Below are 19,700 nucleotides of genomic sequence, written 5' to 3'. Positions count from 1 at the left end.
AACTAAACAGAACTTTCTCAAAAGAAGAAATTCAAATGGCCAGAAAACACATGAAAAAATGCTCACCATCTCTAGCAATAAAGGAAATGCAAATTAAAACCACACTAAGATTCCACCTCACCCCTGTTAGAATAGCCATCATCAGCAACACCACCAACAACAGGTGTTGGCGAGGATGCGGGGAAAAAGGAACCCTCATACACTGTTGGTGGGAATGTAAACTAGTACAACCACTCTGGAAAAAAATTTGGAGGCTACTTAAAAAGCTGGACATCGATCTACCATTTGATCCAGCAATACCACTCTTGGGGATATACCCAAAAGACTGTTACTCAAGAGGCACCTGCACATCCATGTTTATTGCGGCACTATTCACAATAGCCAAGTTATGGAAACAGCCAAGATGCCCCACCACTGACGAATGGATTAAGAAAATGTGGTATCTATACACAATGGAATTTTATGCAGCCATGAAGAAGAACGAAATGTTATCATTCGCTGGTAAATGGATGGAATTGGAGAACATCATTCTGAGTGAGGTTAGCCTGGCTCAAAAGACCAAAAATCGTATGTTCTCCCTCATATGTGGACATTAGATCAAGGGCAAACACAACAAGGGGATTGGACTATGAGCACATGATAAAAGCGAGAGCACACAAGGGAGGGGTGAGGATAGGAAAGACACCTAAAAAACTAGCTAGCATTTGTTGCCCTTAATGCAGAGAAAATAAAGCAGATACCTTAAAGCAACTGAGGCCAATAGGAAAAGGGGAACAGGTACTAGAGAAAAGGTTAGACCAAAAAGAATTAACCTAGAAGGTAACACCCATGCACAGGAAATCAATGTGAGTCAATGCCCTGTATAGCTATCCTTATCTCAACCAGCAAAACCCCTTGTTCCTTCCTATTATTGCTTATACTCTCTCTACAACAAAATTAGAGATAAGGGCAAAATAGTTTCTGCTGGGTATTGAGGGGGGGGAGCGGGAGGGGGCGGAGTGGGTGGTAAGGGAGGGGGCGGGGGCAGGGGGGAGAAATGAACCAAGCCTTGTATGCACATATGAATAATAAAAGAAAAATGAAAAAAAAAAAAAAAGGACTCACTATATAACCCAGGCTGGACTTGAACTTACTCTGAAACCCAGGCTGGCCTTAAACTCATGATCATCCTACCTCAACCCCACTAATGCTGGAATTACAAGCATGCACAACTCTGTCCAGCTTTTCCCAAGGAAACTCTTAAAAAAATATGTTAATTCTGCCCTACTCATGTGACATAGAGCCTTTACTTTATATCTGCACAACCAGACTTGACTTTCTCTTTGTAGATAAAAGTTGTTGATTTTAAGATGTTTTATTTTTCTAGTGGGGGGTATAAATGAACTTGCCATGATGCTTCCTTCTTACCTGCTTCCTACTGTGTCCTAGAAAATGAAGGTAGGAATACCATCTCTGATTCTAGGTCTAACTTATGCTAAACACCCTCAAATGAACCTCTGTTGTACAGACTAATTAATTCGGTGAACCATTCAACTGGAACAATAACAACAGTGATTAACTAATGAGCTAATAGTTGGAAATGAGGTAAAAATGTATCTACTGAGCCAAACTTTAATGATAAAGAAGATTTTAAGCATACAGTAAATATTTTAACTGAAATATTTCATTAGTCATTCAACTGACATAGAGACAGATCCCAAAAGCTTATTTGGTGGCCGAGGGAGGAAAGGTCAGTATTAACTCTGTTGACTGCTGTTTTTGTCAACTCTTTATACTTAATCTGAATACATAGTCATAAAACTTCATTAACATATGGAAAGCATGATCCTAGGTACTAGGAAATAGCTGATATTAAGGAAGTAGAGCCCTTATCTTCAATAAGATTAGACTCTAGCAAAAGGGAGAGAAATACAAATAGATAATGATAGCATAAAGTAGTAAGACAATAATGAATCTATGGAGAAAGTGCTATAGAGATGTAGTATTTTTATAGGTGGAGCTGAATATGAAAGAGTAAGTAGGATTCTTACAGGTCGGAGGCAGAAAGAGCATTCTAAGCAGAAGACACAGTATAACCAAAAGATTATAGAGATGGAAGGACATCATTGGTGACAGAAAGAAGTGTGTGTGAGGTATATATTTATAGGAAGCGAGAGACAGTAGAGAAGCTGGACAGGTAAGCCATATAATTTGTAAGACACTGTACAAAATGAAAATTTGGGGCCCATACTTCTAAAAGTACAGGGTAAAATTCAGTTAACAATACTAATATATAAAGTTTTTCCTTAAAAAAAAGGAGTGGAGTAATAGTGGTGTATGACTTGTAAAAGGGACTAGTAAACATATATATGTAGAATATAATATATATACATATTTGACAGATTTAAGAACTTTTTTTTAACAACATAATAAAAAGCAATACTACTCATTCTTGGCAAATGCAAAATCACAAATAATTTTTGGTAACTTAATTTGCAGAATGATTTTTCCTATGGCTCAAATTTATTAGAATTGCTAAGGGTAGGTTTCTGGCTATGACAATATTGAGCTACAGTTCTGATAAATTATTTCACAATCTAAATTTTAGTACAAACAGAGCTGATCATTCTTGCAGAACATTTTTTAATGTTTGATATTTCATATATACCAATGACATGAAAATCTGAATTTAATATTGAACATGAATCTTATACAATGACATTTTTGTTTCCTCTGACATTTCTTGAAGATCATGGAGGTTCTACAAGAAACTGAAATCATCTTCAAGATTAGCATATTCAGAATACCTGAATGTATTTCATCTCTGTGACTTCAATTACAAGAAGAAATTAATTTTACATTTCTTATTAATGGTTCATACATAGTTTCATATTAAACTAGAATTCTTTTCTGTCCAATGTGACCATCTTTACATTTAATTTTTATTTTTAAGCTGTGGATATTTGCTTTGAAAGGTTGCAGCAGTTTTCCAAACCTGAAATTCAAATGTTTGGGAAAAATTCCAATAATTCCCTGACATACTTTAGTACAATGTCCACATGTACATTTTTACCTTGGAATAAGTTACTGACAATTACTGCCTGATCTCCAGAGGTCTTGACTCTGCTCTGGATGGAGAGTTCCTATTTGCTCAGATGCACAAGGATGGGCTCTAGGATTGACAGGCAAGCCCACCTCTTGCCACAGTCCTCACTACTGACCTTATGCAAAATTCCTCTCCCTGTTGTTGTTGCTGCCGCTAAGTACTACTATTACCACACTAATATGGATTCAGAGTCCAGGCTTAGCCACCTTATTTGCAACCCATGAGTCCCTGACACATGTGTACTAGGAGACCAGGCCATCTACCCAGCTGTTCACCACCTCTTACCTGAGTTCATAGAATGCAATTTGCTGCCTGGCATGCCTCTTGCTGCTCATGCCCATGTAACATAACCTTATAAAAATGAAGTCATTAAGAATTTCAAGATGTCCATAGTAGAACATTAAACCAAGTATCGGACTCCCTTAGAGAATGGGGACTCTGTGGGAATTTGATTTGCAATGTTGCAAGTTTTCAAAAACAGATATTCAAAACTTCTTGAAGAATTCTAGTAATGCCCTGATATGCTTTAATATATTATCCATGTGTACCTTTTTGTTTTGTAATAATTTACTAGACAAACAATTTTACCATGAAGCCATCCTTGGGAGTGGGGAATGTTAGTAGGAAAGAGAGTCTTTAAAGTAGTCTGAGAACAAGTTTTTTAGGCTCTTTGAATGCCTTAACAAAGAATTAATGATATACTTTAGGCAGGAAAGATTTTTTTCTTTTGGGCAGGAAAGATTTTGAAATGGGGAAAGATATTAACTTTGTATTTTAGAAAGTTCACCCTGATGTCTATCAGGTAGACTGACTATCAGGTACATTAGCAAATAAACTATTATATACACTAGGAAAATGATTCTGGAGAAATGAATTAAGGAGCAGTAACAAATCCAAGAAATAACCACAGTATTTTGAGGTCAAATATATGGTGGGAACTTTCAAAATATTATTCTACTCCTCAAACAACCCTCTAAAGTAGTTATTATCCATGTTTTGCACTGAGGTAGCTGAAAGCCTCAGGATCTATTTCCCCATAGTCACACAGGTGGTAGATCAGAGCCAGCAGGAAGCTTTGAGCTCACATTCCTTTCCCCATTACACACTACTTCTCGGCACAAGGAGGACACCTCAGAATGTGGTGACAGATCTGTGAAAAGCTTTAGGAGGAAAGAGTCTAAGATTCACATGACACTTTTCCTTCCCCATCCTAAACTCTGCAAAGTTTTGTAACTTGTCCACATTTATTTCATTTGTATTAATAAGATGAAAAAGTTCAGATATCTAATTAATACACAACATAATCACAATAGTTACCAATAGTATATTGTATACTTCAAATTTACTGAGTATCCTCATCACACACACACACACACACACACACACACACACAAAAATGGTGCCTGCCCTGGAAAAGAACCCCCTGGCCATTGCTCCCTTTTCTTTCTTTTTTTTTTTTTCTAAAAAGCAGAAGACCCTGCAACATCCTGGACTCCTAACCCTTGGAAAGCTTGCCTACGTCCTGCTGCACTGAACCCAGTCCCAGTAAGTGTCTGCCTTGAAGAAAGTGGCACACCATTTCTCCCTGCTGACTGGTTTCAAAGCTGCCTGCGTAAATCTGTAGACCAAACAGGTGAGCAATATGTACCACACAAGACTCCCCTACCTACTTCCCAGGAACAAAATCCATTGCAGTCCTTGAACAGATTGAAACCCCCCTCCAAACAAAATGGAGAAGCATAAACAGTGAATTGTTAATCTACCACCTACAGTAGGGGTGGAGTGGAATGCTGAACCAGCCTTGGAGAATAGAGGTGGAGCACAGAGCAGAATTCTCAGTGAAAGGAGGCAGGACAAGGAACAAAGGCTTAGAGTGGGGGTGTAGCAACAAGCCAACCACCCAGAGGAACCAAACTATCAGCAAGCAGAGGCAGGGCAAGGCACAACGGCTGAGAGTGGGGGTGGGGCAACAAGCTGGTCTCATGGGACTGAGGCAGTACTCAAAATTGAATTTCCCCACCTTGTTGGGGGAGGAGCTGACCAGACAGAGTTGCAGCTGTAGGGCAACACAGCTGCAGCCTGGTGAAAACAATAACACATCAGACCACCTTGCACAAACCGGTAGTGAGTTACCTCAGGTCCCAATTGCAATCTGCCCTGTTGAAGGAACCAATTACTGATGACAAGCCAGTCATCTGATGAGACCACTTCAGAGCTCCTGCTTGTAATGGATAGTCCATAAGACCAAGGAAAGCAGGGGAAAAAACTCCAACCATCTTCCCACACCAACCTGTCCAACAAGAAGGGGCAGCACCCTCCCCAACAAAGCCCAGAATACCAAGCACCAATACCAGGATTGGACACCAAAGGAATAAGTCCAGAACTTTTGCAAGCAAAAGTTTTTTTGCTTTTTTGTACTTTTTGTTGTTGTTTTACCTGGGTTGTTGTTGTGTTGTTGTTGTGTTATTAATTTTACCATTATTATTTTCTTATCCTTATTCTTACCCCTTCACTTTCTCTCCTTTTCTTGTGCTACAATCCATTGTTTCCCCCAACTACTCTTTCTTCCCTTCTCATCCACTCTCTCTCCCATCTTCCCCTCCCCCTGCCATCCTTTCCTAACCTGACACCACATTACCCCTCCTTTCTACACATTCACCGCCCACTGACTAGCCTACTGTACCAACCATACACACCCCCAGCCCCCTGTAATCCCTGACACAAGCACCCTCCACTACAACAGAAATACACCCAAACATGCACAAAGGCCACAAAACCCAGCAGCCTCATATCATTTCCCCTACCTACCCCCTTTTCTGCCCCCCTTAGCAAGTTTCTATCTCTAGTCAAACAACCCCCAACTCCCACTGTTTATAGATAATATCACCAAGGGATTTTCTATATAATCTGTAAACAACTGGTCTGGCATTTAACCTGTGAATTTGTTATTACTAATTTACACCTCCAAGCCAGGGACAGAAATAGCACATCAACCTAGTTAACAAGTAAGCCAGTCACAACACAAAAATTAAATCAAGGGAGAGAAAACAAGCAATTAAAATCACCAACTAGCCAATCAAGAACATAGTTGCACAGCAACAATTAGAATGATGGGGAGAAAAAGGCAAGGGAATGCCTCAAAAAAAAAATTCAGTACAGGATTTACCAGAAAATGAAGAAAATGAATACCCAATTCCTAACCCCAACAAAACAATAATAAGTGTCACTAATAAGCTCAATGTTGCCCACAAAAAAATGTTTCAAAGAGGAAATCATGGAAAAGATCACTGAGAAACTCATGGAGAAGCTACATGATGTTAACTTTCTGGTTACATGAAGTTAACCAGAAAGTACAAGATGCACTCAAGAAATTTCAAGACACCACAAATAAAAAAACTTGAGAAGACACAGAAACAACAAAATGAACTCAGAGATGACTTCAACAAACACCAAAGTGAAACAAAGAGACTATTAAAAAAGAGATATATGAACTAAAGAACTCAAGATATGAAAGAAGAGTTAAAGATATGGAGAACCTCAGGAAAAAAACTCAAACAGAAATCTTGGTAATAAAAAATTGCTTTCGTCAAATAAAAAACACAGTGGAAGGTAACTCCAAAAGACTAGAACCAGTGGAAGACAGAATCTCAGAGCTTGAAGATAAAACATATATTAAAGAAAAAAAACAGAAGAACTGCTAGTCAAACCAATCAAGAGCTGTGAAAGTAATATGCAAGAACTCAGCAACTCCATCAAAAGACCAAACTTGAGAACCATGGGCATTGAAGAAGGAGAAGAGGTGTGAGCCAAAGGAATACATAATATACTCAACAAAATAATAGCAGAAAACTTCCCAAATCTCAAGAAAGAATTTCCCACTTAAGTACAGGAAGTCCCCAGGACACCAAACAGAATTGACCAAAATAGAACCTCTCCATGGCATATTACCATTAAAACAACAAGCACAGAAAACAGAAAAAGAATATTGAAGTCTATAAGAGAGAAAAAATAAATAACTTATCAAGGTAAACCCATCAAAATAACAGCAGATTTCTCAACAAAAACCTTCAAAGCAAAAAGGGCATAGAGTGGGGTATTTTAAGCACTGAAAGAAAATAATTTCAGACCTAAGGTATTCTACCCAGCAAAACTATCATTCAAAACTGATGGAGGAATAAAAGTCTTCCATCAGACAAAGTAGATTTCAAACTTACATTAGTCAAATGAAACAAAGAAGGTCACTTCAGACTAATAAAAGGGGCAATATGTCAAGAGGAATAACAACTATCAACCTATATTCAATGTCAGTGCACCCAATTTCATCAACATATACTATAGGACTAAAAAGCATGGAGAGACTCCAACACAGTGGTAATGGGAGACTTTAATACCCCTCTATCACCAACAGATAGGTCATCCAGACAAAAACACAACAAAGAAATCCTAGAACTAAATGGTACCATAGATCAAATGGACCTAACTGATGTCTATAAAATATTTCATCCTGCAACAGCACAATATACATTCTTTTCAACAGCCCATGAAACTTTCTCCAAAATACATCATATCTTAGGGAACAAAGCAAGTCTCAACAAATATAAGAAAATTCAAATAGCCCCCTGCATACTATCTGATCACAATGCAATAAAACTAGAACCCAACAATAAAATCATTAGCAAAAAATACACAAACAATTGGAGGTTGAGCAACACATTGCTCAACAACCAGTGGGTCATAGAAGAAATAAGAGAGGGATTCCAAAAATTCCTGGAATTTAATGAAAATGAAAACACAAGCTATCAGAACCTGTGAGACACAACAAATTAGTCCTAAAAGAAAGTTTATAGCCATGACTGCACATATTAACAATACAGAAAGACCTCATATAAATGACTTAATACTATATGTCAAATGCCTAGAAAAAATAGAACAAGCTAAACCCAAAACAAGCAGAAGGAGAGAAATAATAAAAATAAGGGCCAAAATTAATGAAATAGAGACCAAAAAAACCATAGAAAGAATCAATGAAACAAAAAGCTAGTTCTTTGAAAAAAATTAACAAGCTCCTGGCAAATCTGTCTAAAATGAGGAGAGAAAAGACCCAAATTAATAAAATCAGAAAAGAAAAAGGGGAAGTGACAATAAACACCAAGGAAATCCAGGGAATCATCAGGGACTACTTTGAGGACCCATATTCCAATAAATTGGAAAATCTTGAAGAAATGGACAAATTTCTAGATACTTATGATCATCCAAAACTGAAACAAGAGGACATTAACCACCTAAACAGATCTATAACATGTAATGGAAGTGAACAGCAATAAAAAGTTTCCCAAAAAAGTAAAGCCCAGGACCTGGCAGATTCTCCACTGAATTCTCATAGGCCTAAAAGAACTAATACCAACACTCCTTAAACTTTTCCATGAAATAGAAAGGAACACTGCCTAACTCATTTTGTGAAGCCAGTATAACACTCATCCCAAAACCAAAGACACATTCAAAAAGGAGAACTGCAGGCCAATCTCCTTAATGAATATTGATGCAAAAATCCTCAATAAAATAATGGCAAACAACTCAACAACTTATCAGAAAGATCATTCACCATGACCAAGTCAGCTTCATTACAGGAATGCAGGGATGGTTCAACATATGCAAATCATTAAACGTAATACAGCACATTAACAGAAGCAAAGACAAAAACCACTTGATCATCTCAATAGATGCAGAAAAAGACTTCAATAAGATTCAACACAATTTCCTGATAAAATCTCTGAGGAACTAGGAATAGAAGGAATGTTCCTCAACATAATAAAGGCTGTATTTGACAAACCTATAGCCAACATCATACTTAATGGGGAAAAACTAAAATCATTTCCCCTAAAGTCAGGAACAAGACAAGGGTGCCCACTCTCCCTACTCCTAATCAACATAGTCCTAGAATTCCTAGCCAGAGCAATAAAGCAAGAAGAAGAAATAAAAGGAATACAAATAGATTAAAAAAGGTAATCAAACTATCCCTATTCTCAGATGACATAATCTTATACCTTAAAGACCTGAAAAACTCCACCCAAAAACTCCTAGACACCATAAACAGCTACAGCAAAGTAGCAGGATACAGAATCAACTTACAAAAATCAGTAGCCTTTCTATACACCAACAATGAACAGATTGAGAAAGAATATAGGAAAACAATTCCATTTACAATGGCCTCAAAAAAAATCAAATATCTAGGAATAAACTTAACAAAGGATGTAAATGACCTCTAAAAGTTGAACTACAAACCACTGAAGAAAGCTTTATAAGTTTAAATGACTGAAAACAATACAGAATATTTTGTGATACATAAAAGTATAAAAGATAGAAAGATCTCCCAGAACATCATCCTGAGCAAGGTCAGCCAGGCTCAGAAGGCCAATAATCATGTTTTCCCTCATATGTAGACTTTAGATCAAGGGCAAATACAGCAAGGTGATTGGACTTTGGTCACATAATAAGGTGAGAACACACAAGGGAGGTATGAGGATAGGTAAGAAACCAAAAAAACATGGTAGTATTTGATGTCCTCAATACAAAGGAACTAATGCAGAAACTTAAAGCAACAGTGGCCAACAGGAGAAGGGGATCAGGAACTATAGAAAAGGTCAGTTCGAGAAGAATCAACTTAGAATGTAACACATATGTACATGGAAGCAGTGCTAGGAATCTCCCTGTATAGCAATCTTTATCTCAACTAGCAAAAATGCTTTGTCCTTCGCATTACTGTTTATACTCTCTCTTCAACAAAATTAGAGATAATAGCAGAACAGTTTCCTCCTGGAAGCGAGGGGGTGGGAGGGGAAAGAAAGCAGGCAGGAGGAAGAAATGACCCAAACATTGCATTCACATACAAATAAACAAAAAAAAAAAGGAAAAGAAAGATCTCCCATGCTCATTGATTGGCAGAATCACCATAGGAAAAATGGCTATCCTACTAAAAGCAGTTTACATGCTCAACGCAATTCCCATCAAAATCCTGATGACATTCATCACAGAGATTGAAAAATTTACCCTAAATTTCTTTGGAAACAGAAAAGATCACAAATAGCCAAGGCAATACTGAGCAAAAAGAGCAATGCTGCAGGTATCATAATACCCAATTTCAAACTATACTACAGATCCATAGCAATAAAAACAGCTTGGTATTAGCACAAGAACAGACATGAAGACCACTGGAACAGAATAGAGGACTCATATGAATCCATACAACTATGCTCACCTAATCTTCAATAAAGGTACCAAAAACTTACAATGGAGAAAAGACAGCCTCTTCAACAAATGTTGATGGGAAAAGTGTTTTCTGCCTGCAGAAAACTGAAATTAGATACATCCTTGTCACACTGTACTAGTATCAACTCAAAGTGGATTAAGGATCTTAATATCAGACCTGAAACCATGAAGCTAGTACACGGAAGAGCAGGGTATTCATTGGAAGCAATAGGTATAAGCAAGGACTTCCTCAGTAGAACTCAAGTGGCTTAGCAACTAAGAGAAAGGATTGACAAATGGGACTATATGAAATTAAAAAGCTTCTGTACAACAAAAGAAATGGTCTCTAAATTGAAGACTCCACCCACAGAATGAGAGAAAATCTTTGCTCGCTATACATCAGACAAAGAACTGATAACCAGAATATACAGGGACCTCAAAAAACTGAACTCCCCAAACACCAATGACCAAAGAAGTCCAAATGGCTAAAACTCACATAAAAAAAATGTTCATCATCCCTGGCCATAAAGGAAATGCAAATCAAAACCACACTAAGATTCTACCTCACTCCTGTTAGAATAGCCATCATCAAAAACACCACCAACAACAAATGTTGGCAAGGATGAGGGGAAAAAGGAACCCTCATACACTGCTGGTGGGAATGTAAGCCAGTGCAACCACTCTGGAAAACAATGTGGAGGCTTCTAAAAACACTAAAAATAGATCTGCCATATAATCCAGCAATACCACTCTTAGGGATATACCTGAAGGAATGTGAGTCAGGTTACTACAAAGGCACCTGTACACCCATGTTTATTGCACACTATTCATGATAAACCAAGCTATGGAAAAGCCAAGATGTCCACTTACAATGAATGGATTAAGAAAATGTGGTACTTATACACAATGAAATTTTATTCAGCCACAAAGAATGAAATTTTGTCATTCACAGGTAAGTGGATGGAACTGGAGAATGTCATCTTAAGTGAAGTTAGTCAGGCTCAGAAGGCCAAAAATCACATGTTCTCCCTCATATGCAGATTATAGACCTAAAACAAATGCAGTAATATTATTGGATATGGGTCACACACTAAGAGGAGACTGAGCATGGGAGCAATAGGGAAAGGGAAGGAAATCAAAAACTTGAATGTGGTTGATGTGCTCACTATGTAGCAGTAAATATAGTAATCTTAAACTGGCAGAGGCCACTATGGGAAGGGGAGTAGGTAGTAGTGAAGAAGTCTGGTAGAGATGAACCAAATTGGGTTGTTATACATTTATTCATGGAAACAATACAAGTAATCTCCCTGTATAACTGTCTTTATCTCAAACTAGCAAAAACACTGTTTTTCTTAATATTTTTTATTTTTTCTCTTCTACACAATAGGAGAACAAGAGAGTGGAACAGGTTCTGCTCAGAGGCAGGGGCAGGAGGTGAGGTGGCCCAAATAAAGTAAATGCAAAAATGATAAAATTAAATTTAAAAAAAGGAAAAAAATGGTAACTATGTGAGGTCATATATATGTTAATTAGATAACATATAATCTTGTCATGAGGTATGTTAATATCAAAACAAGCTGTATACCTTAAATATATACAATTTTTGTCTATTATATCTCAATAAAGCTGGGGTCAGACCCTCTGAGATAAAGAGGAACAATCTTTAAAAGAAAAAACACTACAGTAGACTCTTTCTAAGTCACATATGCATGGTAGGCTTTCCATAAATATTCCTTTCCTCACCATCCCTATTCGAGGTCCCACAGCATTCAAGTTGATTCAGTTTGGTTTAGTTTTTCTTTTTTTCCCCCAACTTACTTAACTACCCTTCCTCCCACAACTTCAGTGTTACAAATTTTCCAAAAAGACCATGGGAAGTGTGAATACATGGGAAGCCTCTGAATACATTGCCCTTATTCACTTCAAGAATAGCCCATGCGGATGCATGGTAGAGAGAAATGAAAGATAAAGACGTAAATGAGTGAGGTGATTAGCACCAGGCATCATCTAATAAATGTCAACGGCCCATCAGCCACAAGAGAAAGATTTCTAAAGGCTCTTCTATTACCTATAACAGGAAAGTTGAGAATCCTTCCACTATGAACATCCCCTGGCTGGATACAGAGTGCTAGCTTCCATCCTGAAATCACTGTGTATTTAACATTCAGCAAAAAAAAGATTGAATGTCTTTTTTCAAAAGACATTGCCTTTTCAAGCAAAGGCACCAGGCTGGGTATTTTAAAAATCTGATCTTTTCTACATATTTAACCATTAAGACTTTGGAACTTGATTATATTGGAATATATTTAGTCACACATGTAAAAACTCACAGAATGAAACACATTGAATTATTTTATCAGGTCTTGGGTAAGTTTTCCTAGACAATGATATTCAGTTACTATCACTTTAGAAATTCAGAAACTCCTTTACCAGGAAGTTTCAAATGATCATTTCATTTCTCATTGTATCAGTCCTTCTGGTATTCTTTTTTTTTTTTTTAATTTGCAGTACTGAGAATTGGACCCAGGGCTTTGCACATGCTAGGTAAGCACTTCATCACTGAGCTATATTCCTAACCCTATTCTTTAAGAAATTAATATTGGCCCAGTGTTGGTGGCTCACACTTGTAATCCTAGCTACTCAGGAAGCAGAGATCAGGAGGACCGTGGTTCAGAGTCAGCCCTGGCAAACAGTTTGTGAGACACTATCTCAAAAAAAACATCCACAAAAACGGGCTGGAGGAGTGGCTCAGGGTGTAGGTCCTGAGTTCAAACCCCAGTAGAAGAAATTAATATTGATCAATTTAGCCACTTTTCAAGATCAAAATTAAGTTCAACTTATACCATGGAATGCATTTCAAGTCTGTGTTTTTGGAGATTTATTGGAGGGGGAGAGCCACTTACATTTCCTGAGAATGACCTTGTAGTGTACATTGAGAAGCCCTTTTACATACATGTCTTCATTACCCTCACAATCACTGCTATTACCTCCATTTTAGAAATGAGGACATTGAAACTCAGAGAAGTAAAGCAACTAAGCCCATACCATGGCACTAGCTCAAGGTGAAACCACAATTTGATTTTTCTTGTGTTGACTTCCAGTGACCTCTATGTGTCAGAAGTCTGAACTGATACAGATGTACACATCTGACTTCAGGTCACCTGATCACCTTGGATAAAAAGTTGGTACATATGCGCAGAACTGGCCCATTCCAAACATGTGGCCTTCCTAAGGCAGGTTTTACACTAATTTCTTTTGTTGCTTCCTTCTACCTTGCAGAGATAATCACTCTTCTGCAAATAATATAAACTGAATAAATGTTTGCTTCCTAAGGTTTGAGTGAAATTAAAATCATGGAACATGACTATCATTTTCATAATAGATCATCTGGGTATATCAGCTTCAACAGTAAATAGGAAACCATTGCTTCCCCCACTCATAATCCATGCAAACTGAGAAATACCATGAGTGAGCCTGATTTAGACACTTGGCTACAGGTGTGCCCTGTATACTCTGCTTAGCAACAACAGTCTGGTCTTCCAATATGAAATAGCACTAGAAGCTGGGTACTGACCCCATGGAATGTGTGGAGTGCTGTGTTTGCAGGGTGCTGGGAGGGAGAGATTAAAGGAGAGCTGGCAAGTGTGGGCTGGATGAAGTGAGAAGTACTGAAAGATGTGTGTATGTGTCCTGCACAGGAAAGAGTTGGGTCACACAAAGGATCTGAAGGATAAGGCAGAGGCGGAGAACACTTGGTTGATACTTTTAAAGGAAGACTAGAAGTTGTAGGAGGTACTACCCGCTAAACCACACATTAAAGTGGTTTAATTTGCCTCTTCCAATGCCTCACTTTTCACCAAACCCTGTGAAATCTCCTCAGAGAAAGTGGCCTTGTATATTGTATCCCACATAGCATTGTGTCACAATTATTCCTGCTAGTGTATTGCTACCCTGAGAGGCATCAGTCACCATTCTTCCCACTCTGCTCCTCTCCTTCTTCCCTCTCCTCTCTCTATCTCTCAAATGTTTCCCTCAACTGCCCAGGTACAAAGGACAACATCAGAGCCAGAAGTGACCATGGACTGCAGAGGATGAGGTTCTATTTTAGGGCCTATTTCCTCAAATAAGAGTTCAAAAACCATCTTCTACCACTGAGGAAAGAGTTCAATGAAGAAGATAGCAAAACATACTTATAATCTCACCACTTATAGAGACAACCAACATTAACATTTTGGTAATTTCCTCCTAGCTTTTTCTAGATAACAAGATTTTTCTTCAAAAAAAATTGGGATTTTATGCATATATGAGTATGTATGTATGTATGTATAGCTCCAATAATTATATATGTGATCTATAATACTTATAGATTATATATAATATGCAATTGGAAATACATATATAGTACATGAATATGTATACAGATATGTATATAGCTACAGACATATATAAAGAAATAGATATAGGTAAAAGTATAGATACCTGTCTTCTTCACTTAAGACATAAACATTTTCCCATGTCAATAAATATTCCTAAGAAATGAGATTTTTTAACAGCCATCTGACATGTCATTTTATGAATCTAACATAATTTAAGCTTTTTCCTATTGCTAGACATTTAGATTGTCTCATATTCTTGCTATCAAAATAATACTCCAATAAATATTTTATATAAATTTACCTGGTTATTTATGTTTATTTTCCTAAGATAATAACAGTTAATGTATACCAGTTTCTTATTGGATACATAACTCTGAGCTAAATACTATATATAAACATCTCATTTAATCTTCATAAAAGCCTGTAAGGTAGGTTATATTATTCTCCCCACTTCACCAAAAATGAGTGGCATAGAGAAGGTAAAGAAACTGTTCAAGATCACAAAAGAAAATGATGAAGTCAGGATTCAAATGCAACACCCTTACTCCAGAGCCTAACCTTCTATGTTCTGTTATAACTTCCTAGATGGGGAAACACATGGAATCAAAGATTTTATTTATTGTGTGTCCGTTATAAAAATAACTCTTTCATATAATATAAGAAAAGTATAAATTGTACAAAGTAGCATTAAATATAAAATAAAATATTTTCAAACCTTTTCCTCCTCTACTTCCCAGTCTAACTCCTTAGAGAAGATAGTTAAACCTTTCTCTTGCAGTTATTGTTATTTTATCTTTACCATTAAAATTTTTAATGGAGTATCTTTGATCAATTGTTGGTCAGCTAGTGAAAAAGTCAGTTAAAATGGGGAAGTATTAGAAATGAGATGCACAGAGCACTAAGGTGTGGCTAAGATCTTCCTTCTACTAGAGACAAATCTGACAATGTGTAGATCATGCAGCCTGCTATGTGTCAACCACAATGTTCAGATGCCTGGCATAGATTTCCGGTCTTCATTTCTTTGAACTTATGAGGAGTTAAAGCACTTACAAAGCAACTACTTACAGAATTTCTCTAGGTTGTTTTCGATTTTCTTCCAATCTTTTAATATTACCTCCCATACCTAATCAACATTTTTAGTAGTGTGCTGTTATCAAAGCATTCAACAAGGCATTTTCAAAACACTCAACTGACTTGTCAAACAAAAACACCTCTTATCTCACACTTATATTGATTTAAATTTTAAGTTTTTAAATTTTTTGTTACAAAATAATTCCAATAGTCAAAAAATACAGCAATTAATATGACTCTAAGTGTACATATTGACATTTTGCCAATTTTTTAAGACCTTATGTTGGTTAAAAAAAAGAATATTATCAACAGAGTTCTCTCTTTCCTTCCCTCCATGCCTCCCTCCATCCTATCTCAAAAGTAACTACTAGAACCATTACCATGTAAAATTTAGATAATTTTCATCTAAAAATATATTTTTATTTACATAATAAGCAGGGCTATCAAAGCAAAATAGACTGGATGGCTTAAACAACAGAACTTTATTTTCTCACAGTTATACATTATAAAAGGGTTCAGCAGACAGCATTCATCCTTCTTATAATTTGGTGAATCTGACACATCCCAGCTCATAATAAGCATTCCTGGTCACACAGCCATTTAATGCCTTACAGTCAGGCACTTGATCTCTACCAGGGCTCAGTAGCACATTGAGAGTTGCTTTTTAAGTTGTGAATTCTCCACTGCAGAAGTCATGGTTTTATCCCAGAATGCTACAGTCTCCTATTGAGGTTTTCCATAAACTGCATATAGCATCTGTATTGATCCATTTTGTACTACTATAATAGAATTCTACAGACTAGGTAATTTATAAACAGCAGAACTATATTCTGACAATTTGGTAGCTGGGAAATCCAAGATCAAGGTACTGGCAGATTAAGGCCCAGACTCTCTGCTTCCAAGAAAACACCTTGAACACTACATCCTCCTGAGGGTAGGAGTGCTATTTTTCCACATAGCAAAAGCGCATGCAAAAGACAGATGGAGAAAGAGAAAGGAGAGAGAGAAGAGCTCATTCCCAAAAGTAATTTTAATGGCAGCATTAATCCATTCATGAAGTCAGGGATATTATAACCTAAACACTTATCATTAGACCGTACCTACTAACACTTTTGCATTGGGGATTCAGTTTCCAACACATAAATTATGGAAGACACATTCAAATCACAGCAGTGTCTTTTCTTATTACACATATAAGTAATATATAGTGTTTAATACTATATATATATAGCTGTATAGTAGTAATACCTCTGTCCAAAATGTTCAATTTCCCGTTCTGCAGTGTGTGGATGCATGAATAAATGCCTATAGGTTCCTTTGAGGAACCATTTCCTATAATGCATTCTCTGCTCCTGGAGGCCTGACCTTTCCTTCAAACGAATGAGTCCCAGTCTGAAACCTGACTCATAGCCAGATCATTATTTTTTTTATTAGAGAAGTTTCCCTGTCCTCTGATAATTCATTCTTGATTTATTTTTATTGTATAAATTGAGAAATACCCTTGGTTCCCACTCAAATATCTTGCTCTTAGGAAGACCTAAGATGCTTAATTAATCATTTTTCTATCACTCTGATGATCAGGCCACTCAGGCTGCTAGTTTACCTGTTTGTTCAATAACTGTACCCACCTTACTTCTGATGGTTAAGTGCTACCAGCTGATCTTTTATCTTGTCCTGTCACCTCTATCCATGATGTGACTCTTAGGCAGCTTCTTCTGCCATTCATCCTGGCCTACAAAAGGCAGCCATAATTGACTTCTCTTTGATGCTGGTAACCCTCTCATCAATGCATGCCTTACAACTTTGGTGGCATCCTGTTCCCAAATATGTGTTAGTCAATAATGAAGTATCCAAAACACAGCTTACTCTCCAAACTTTCCAGACAACTATGGAGGGCTGTCTTAGTTCCAGAGCTCCTCTAGGAACTCCTTTGCTGCAGTCCTGCTTTCTTCATTCCCCTGAAGGCATTGACCCCCATGATCACTCTCCAGTAATTTCCTGAATGCAAATCTCTGCTTCAGAGTCTTCTTCCCAGCAACTGAGAAAGCAAATCTTGGAGCAGAATCACCAGCTAAGTGGTAGCAAAAGTGTCTTCATTATTATCTTGGGCTTGGTGGTTCTCTTTAGTTGAGGCAATACTTAGAGAAGAGCTCATCTGAGGGCTTTTCGCTAACAATGCTAGAAGCTGAGGAAGTGAGGGTTTCAGTCCTAGAAGAAAGAATCCAGGCAGCACCCCAACAGGATCTACTACATTAATGTTCTCTGATTACTCTTTTTTCATTGTAGTTATTCTTATTTTATATTCCTAAATATTCTTGACTTTTGTATAAGGTATTAAAAAAACTTTAAAAACATATCCTCACTGTTTTTGATTAAGTATTTCCTTCAAGATCAGTGATCCTAATGATATACTTTGGGTTTGGTTTCTTTTGGGGGGTTGCATTGCTGGTTTTCTCAAAATACCAAGTTTCTTGGTTAAGATGTAAGACTGTATTGATAAGCTTGGTAATCTACTGCCTTCCACATACAAGTGGTGGTATCACTTGGCATATTTCTCTGTGAAGTGCTCTGGAAAAGCCTATACAGGTAGCCTGCATACCTTCATCCTAAATGTCAAAACAAGGGTAGATTTGCACTAATTCCCAGTCAAAATTCTAGATTACTGAGTGTAGAGTGTTCAAATTATTTAAAGAACAGACTTCTGTTTTAGCTTGGGGGAAGGGTAAATGAGATTGATACTGATCTATCTATCTATCTATCTATCTATCTATCTATCTATCTATATGGAAGTCCCAAATACTTTTAAGGATTGTGATACTTGCCACTGAACTACCCTTACATAAAAGTTTTGCAAATTTATTCCCACCATTTTGTTACATCACAATGTATTATTATTTTAAAATATGTGTCAGTTTTGCAAGCAGAACTATTTCATTATCATTTCAATTGGCATCAGTTTTTTCATATGTTTCATATATTTGTAAGTTCAGTCTTTAAACCTATATGAAGACAGCTCTGAAATTCACAGCACTTCTTTTTTCTGATTTACTTTCACATTCCACTTTACATTCACTGCTAAAAAGAAAATTAAATGTTCTATCGTTTCTCTATTTTAAAAACATTTGCTCTTATCCTATTTATTATCCACTAAAGGGTAAATTAATTCCATTCTTTTTTACCAGTCATGTTCAAATTATAATAATTTGTTTCATATCTCAAATCCTCAACATTAAGGATATATTTAGGCAGCAATACAAGCTACATTAATTTGCCCAAAATAACACACTGACTCTAAACCATGAAACCAGACAATAAGTTAAGAAATTACTGTGCAGTGACACATTGTAAGTAGACATAATATTTCTGAATCTGAAAAGTATTTGATGTAGCAAATAACTGACATAGTCGTCTGCTCTGTCATGACATTGCAGGGGTTTCTCTTGCAAGCCTGAGTAATGATTTCCTCTCAGTTAGCAGTCAGTCTATCCTACCCACAGGAAGGTCCTTCTTTCCATTGAGGAGATTGCTGGATGACAACAGCTGCCACCCTCAGTCAGACCCAAGCTCCACCTTCAGCCTAATAAAGTCTTTGACTGAAATACATCAGACACCACTCAGCTGTCCAGTAAAGAGCCACATCCAGTGCTGGCATCTTGTGCATTTTCACATGAACTGAATGTAGCAGTGTCTGGTTCATAGATAAAATAGGGTACAGCTCCATCCACACCTACTTATACCCAACCACCAACTGAGAACTCAAACTAGGTCCTAGCACTGCAAGCATTGTACAGACTTGTGGGCAAACTGGTTAGTGGTAGGCCACCTTTAGTTCCTGAATGAAACTCTTGCTGACTAGAAAAGGTTAGGCAATATGGAAAGGGTTTAGCCAGGCATCCTAGAACCAGGTCAAGACTATGATTAGT

This window comes from Castor canadensis, chromosome 1 (genome assembly GCF_047511655.1).
Source record: "Castor canadensis chromosome 1, mCasCan1.hap1v2, whole genome shotgun sequence".
Lineage (NCBI taxonomy): Eukaryota > Metazoa > Chordata > Mammalia > Rodentia > Castoridae > Castor > Castor canadensis.
This window is presented reverse-complemented; position numbering follows the sequence as displayed.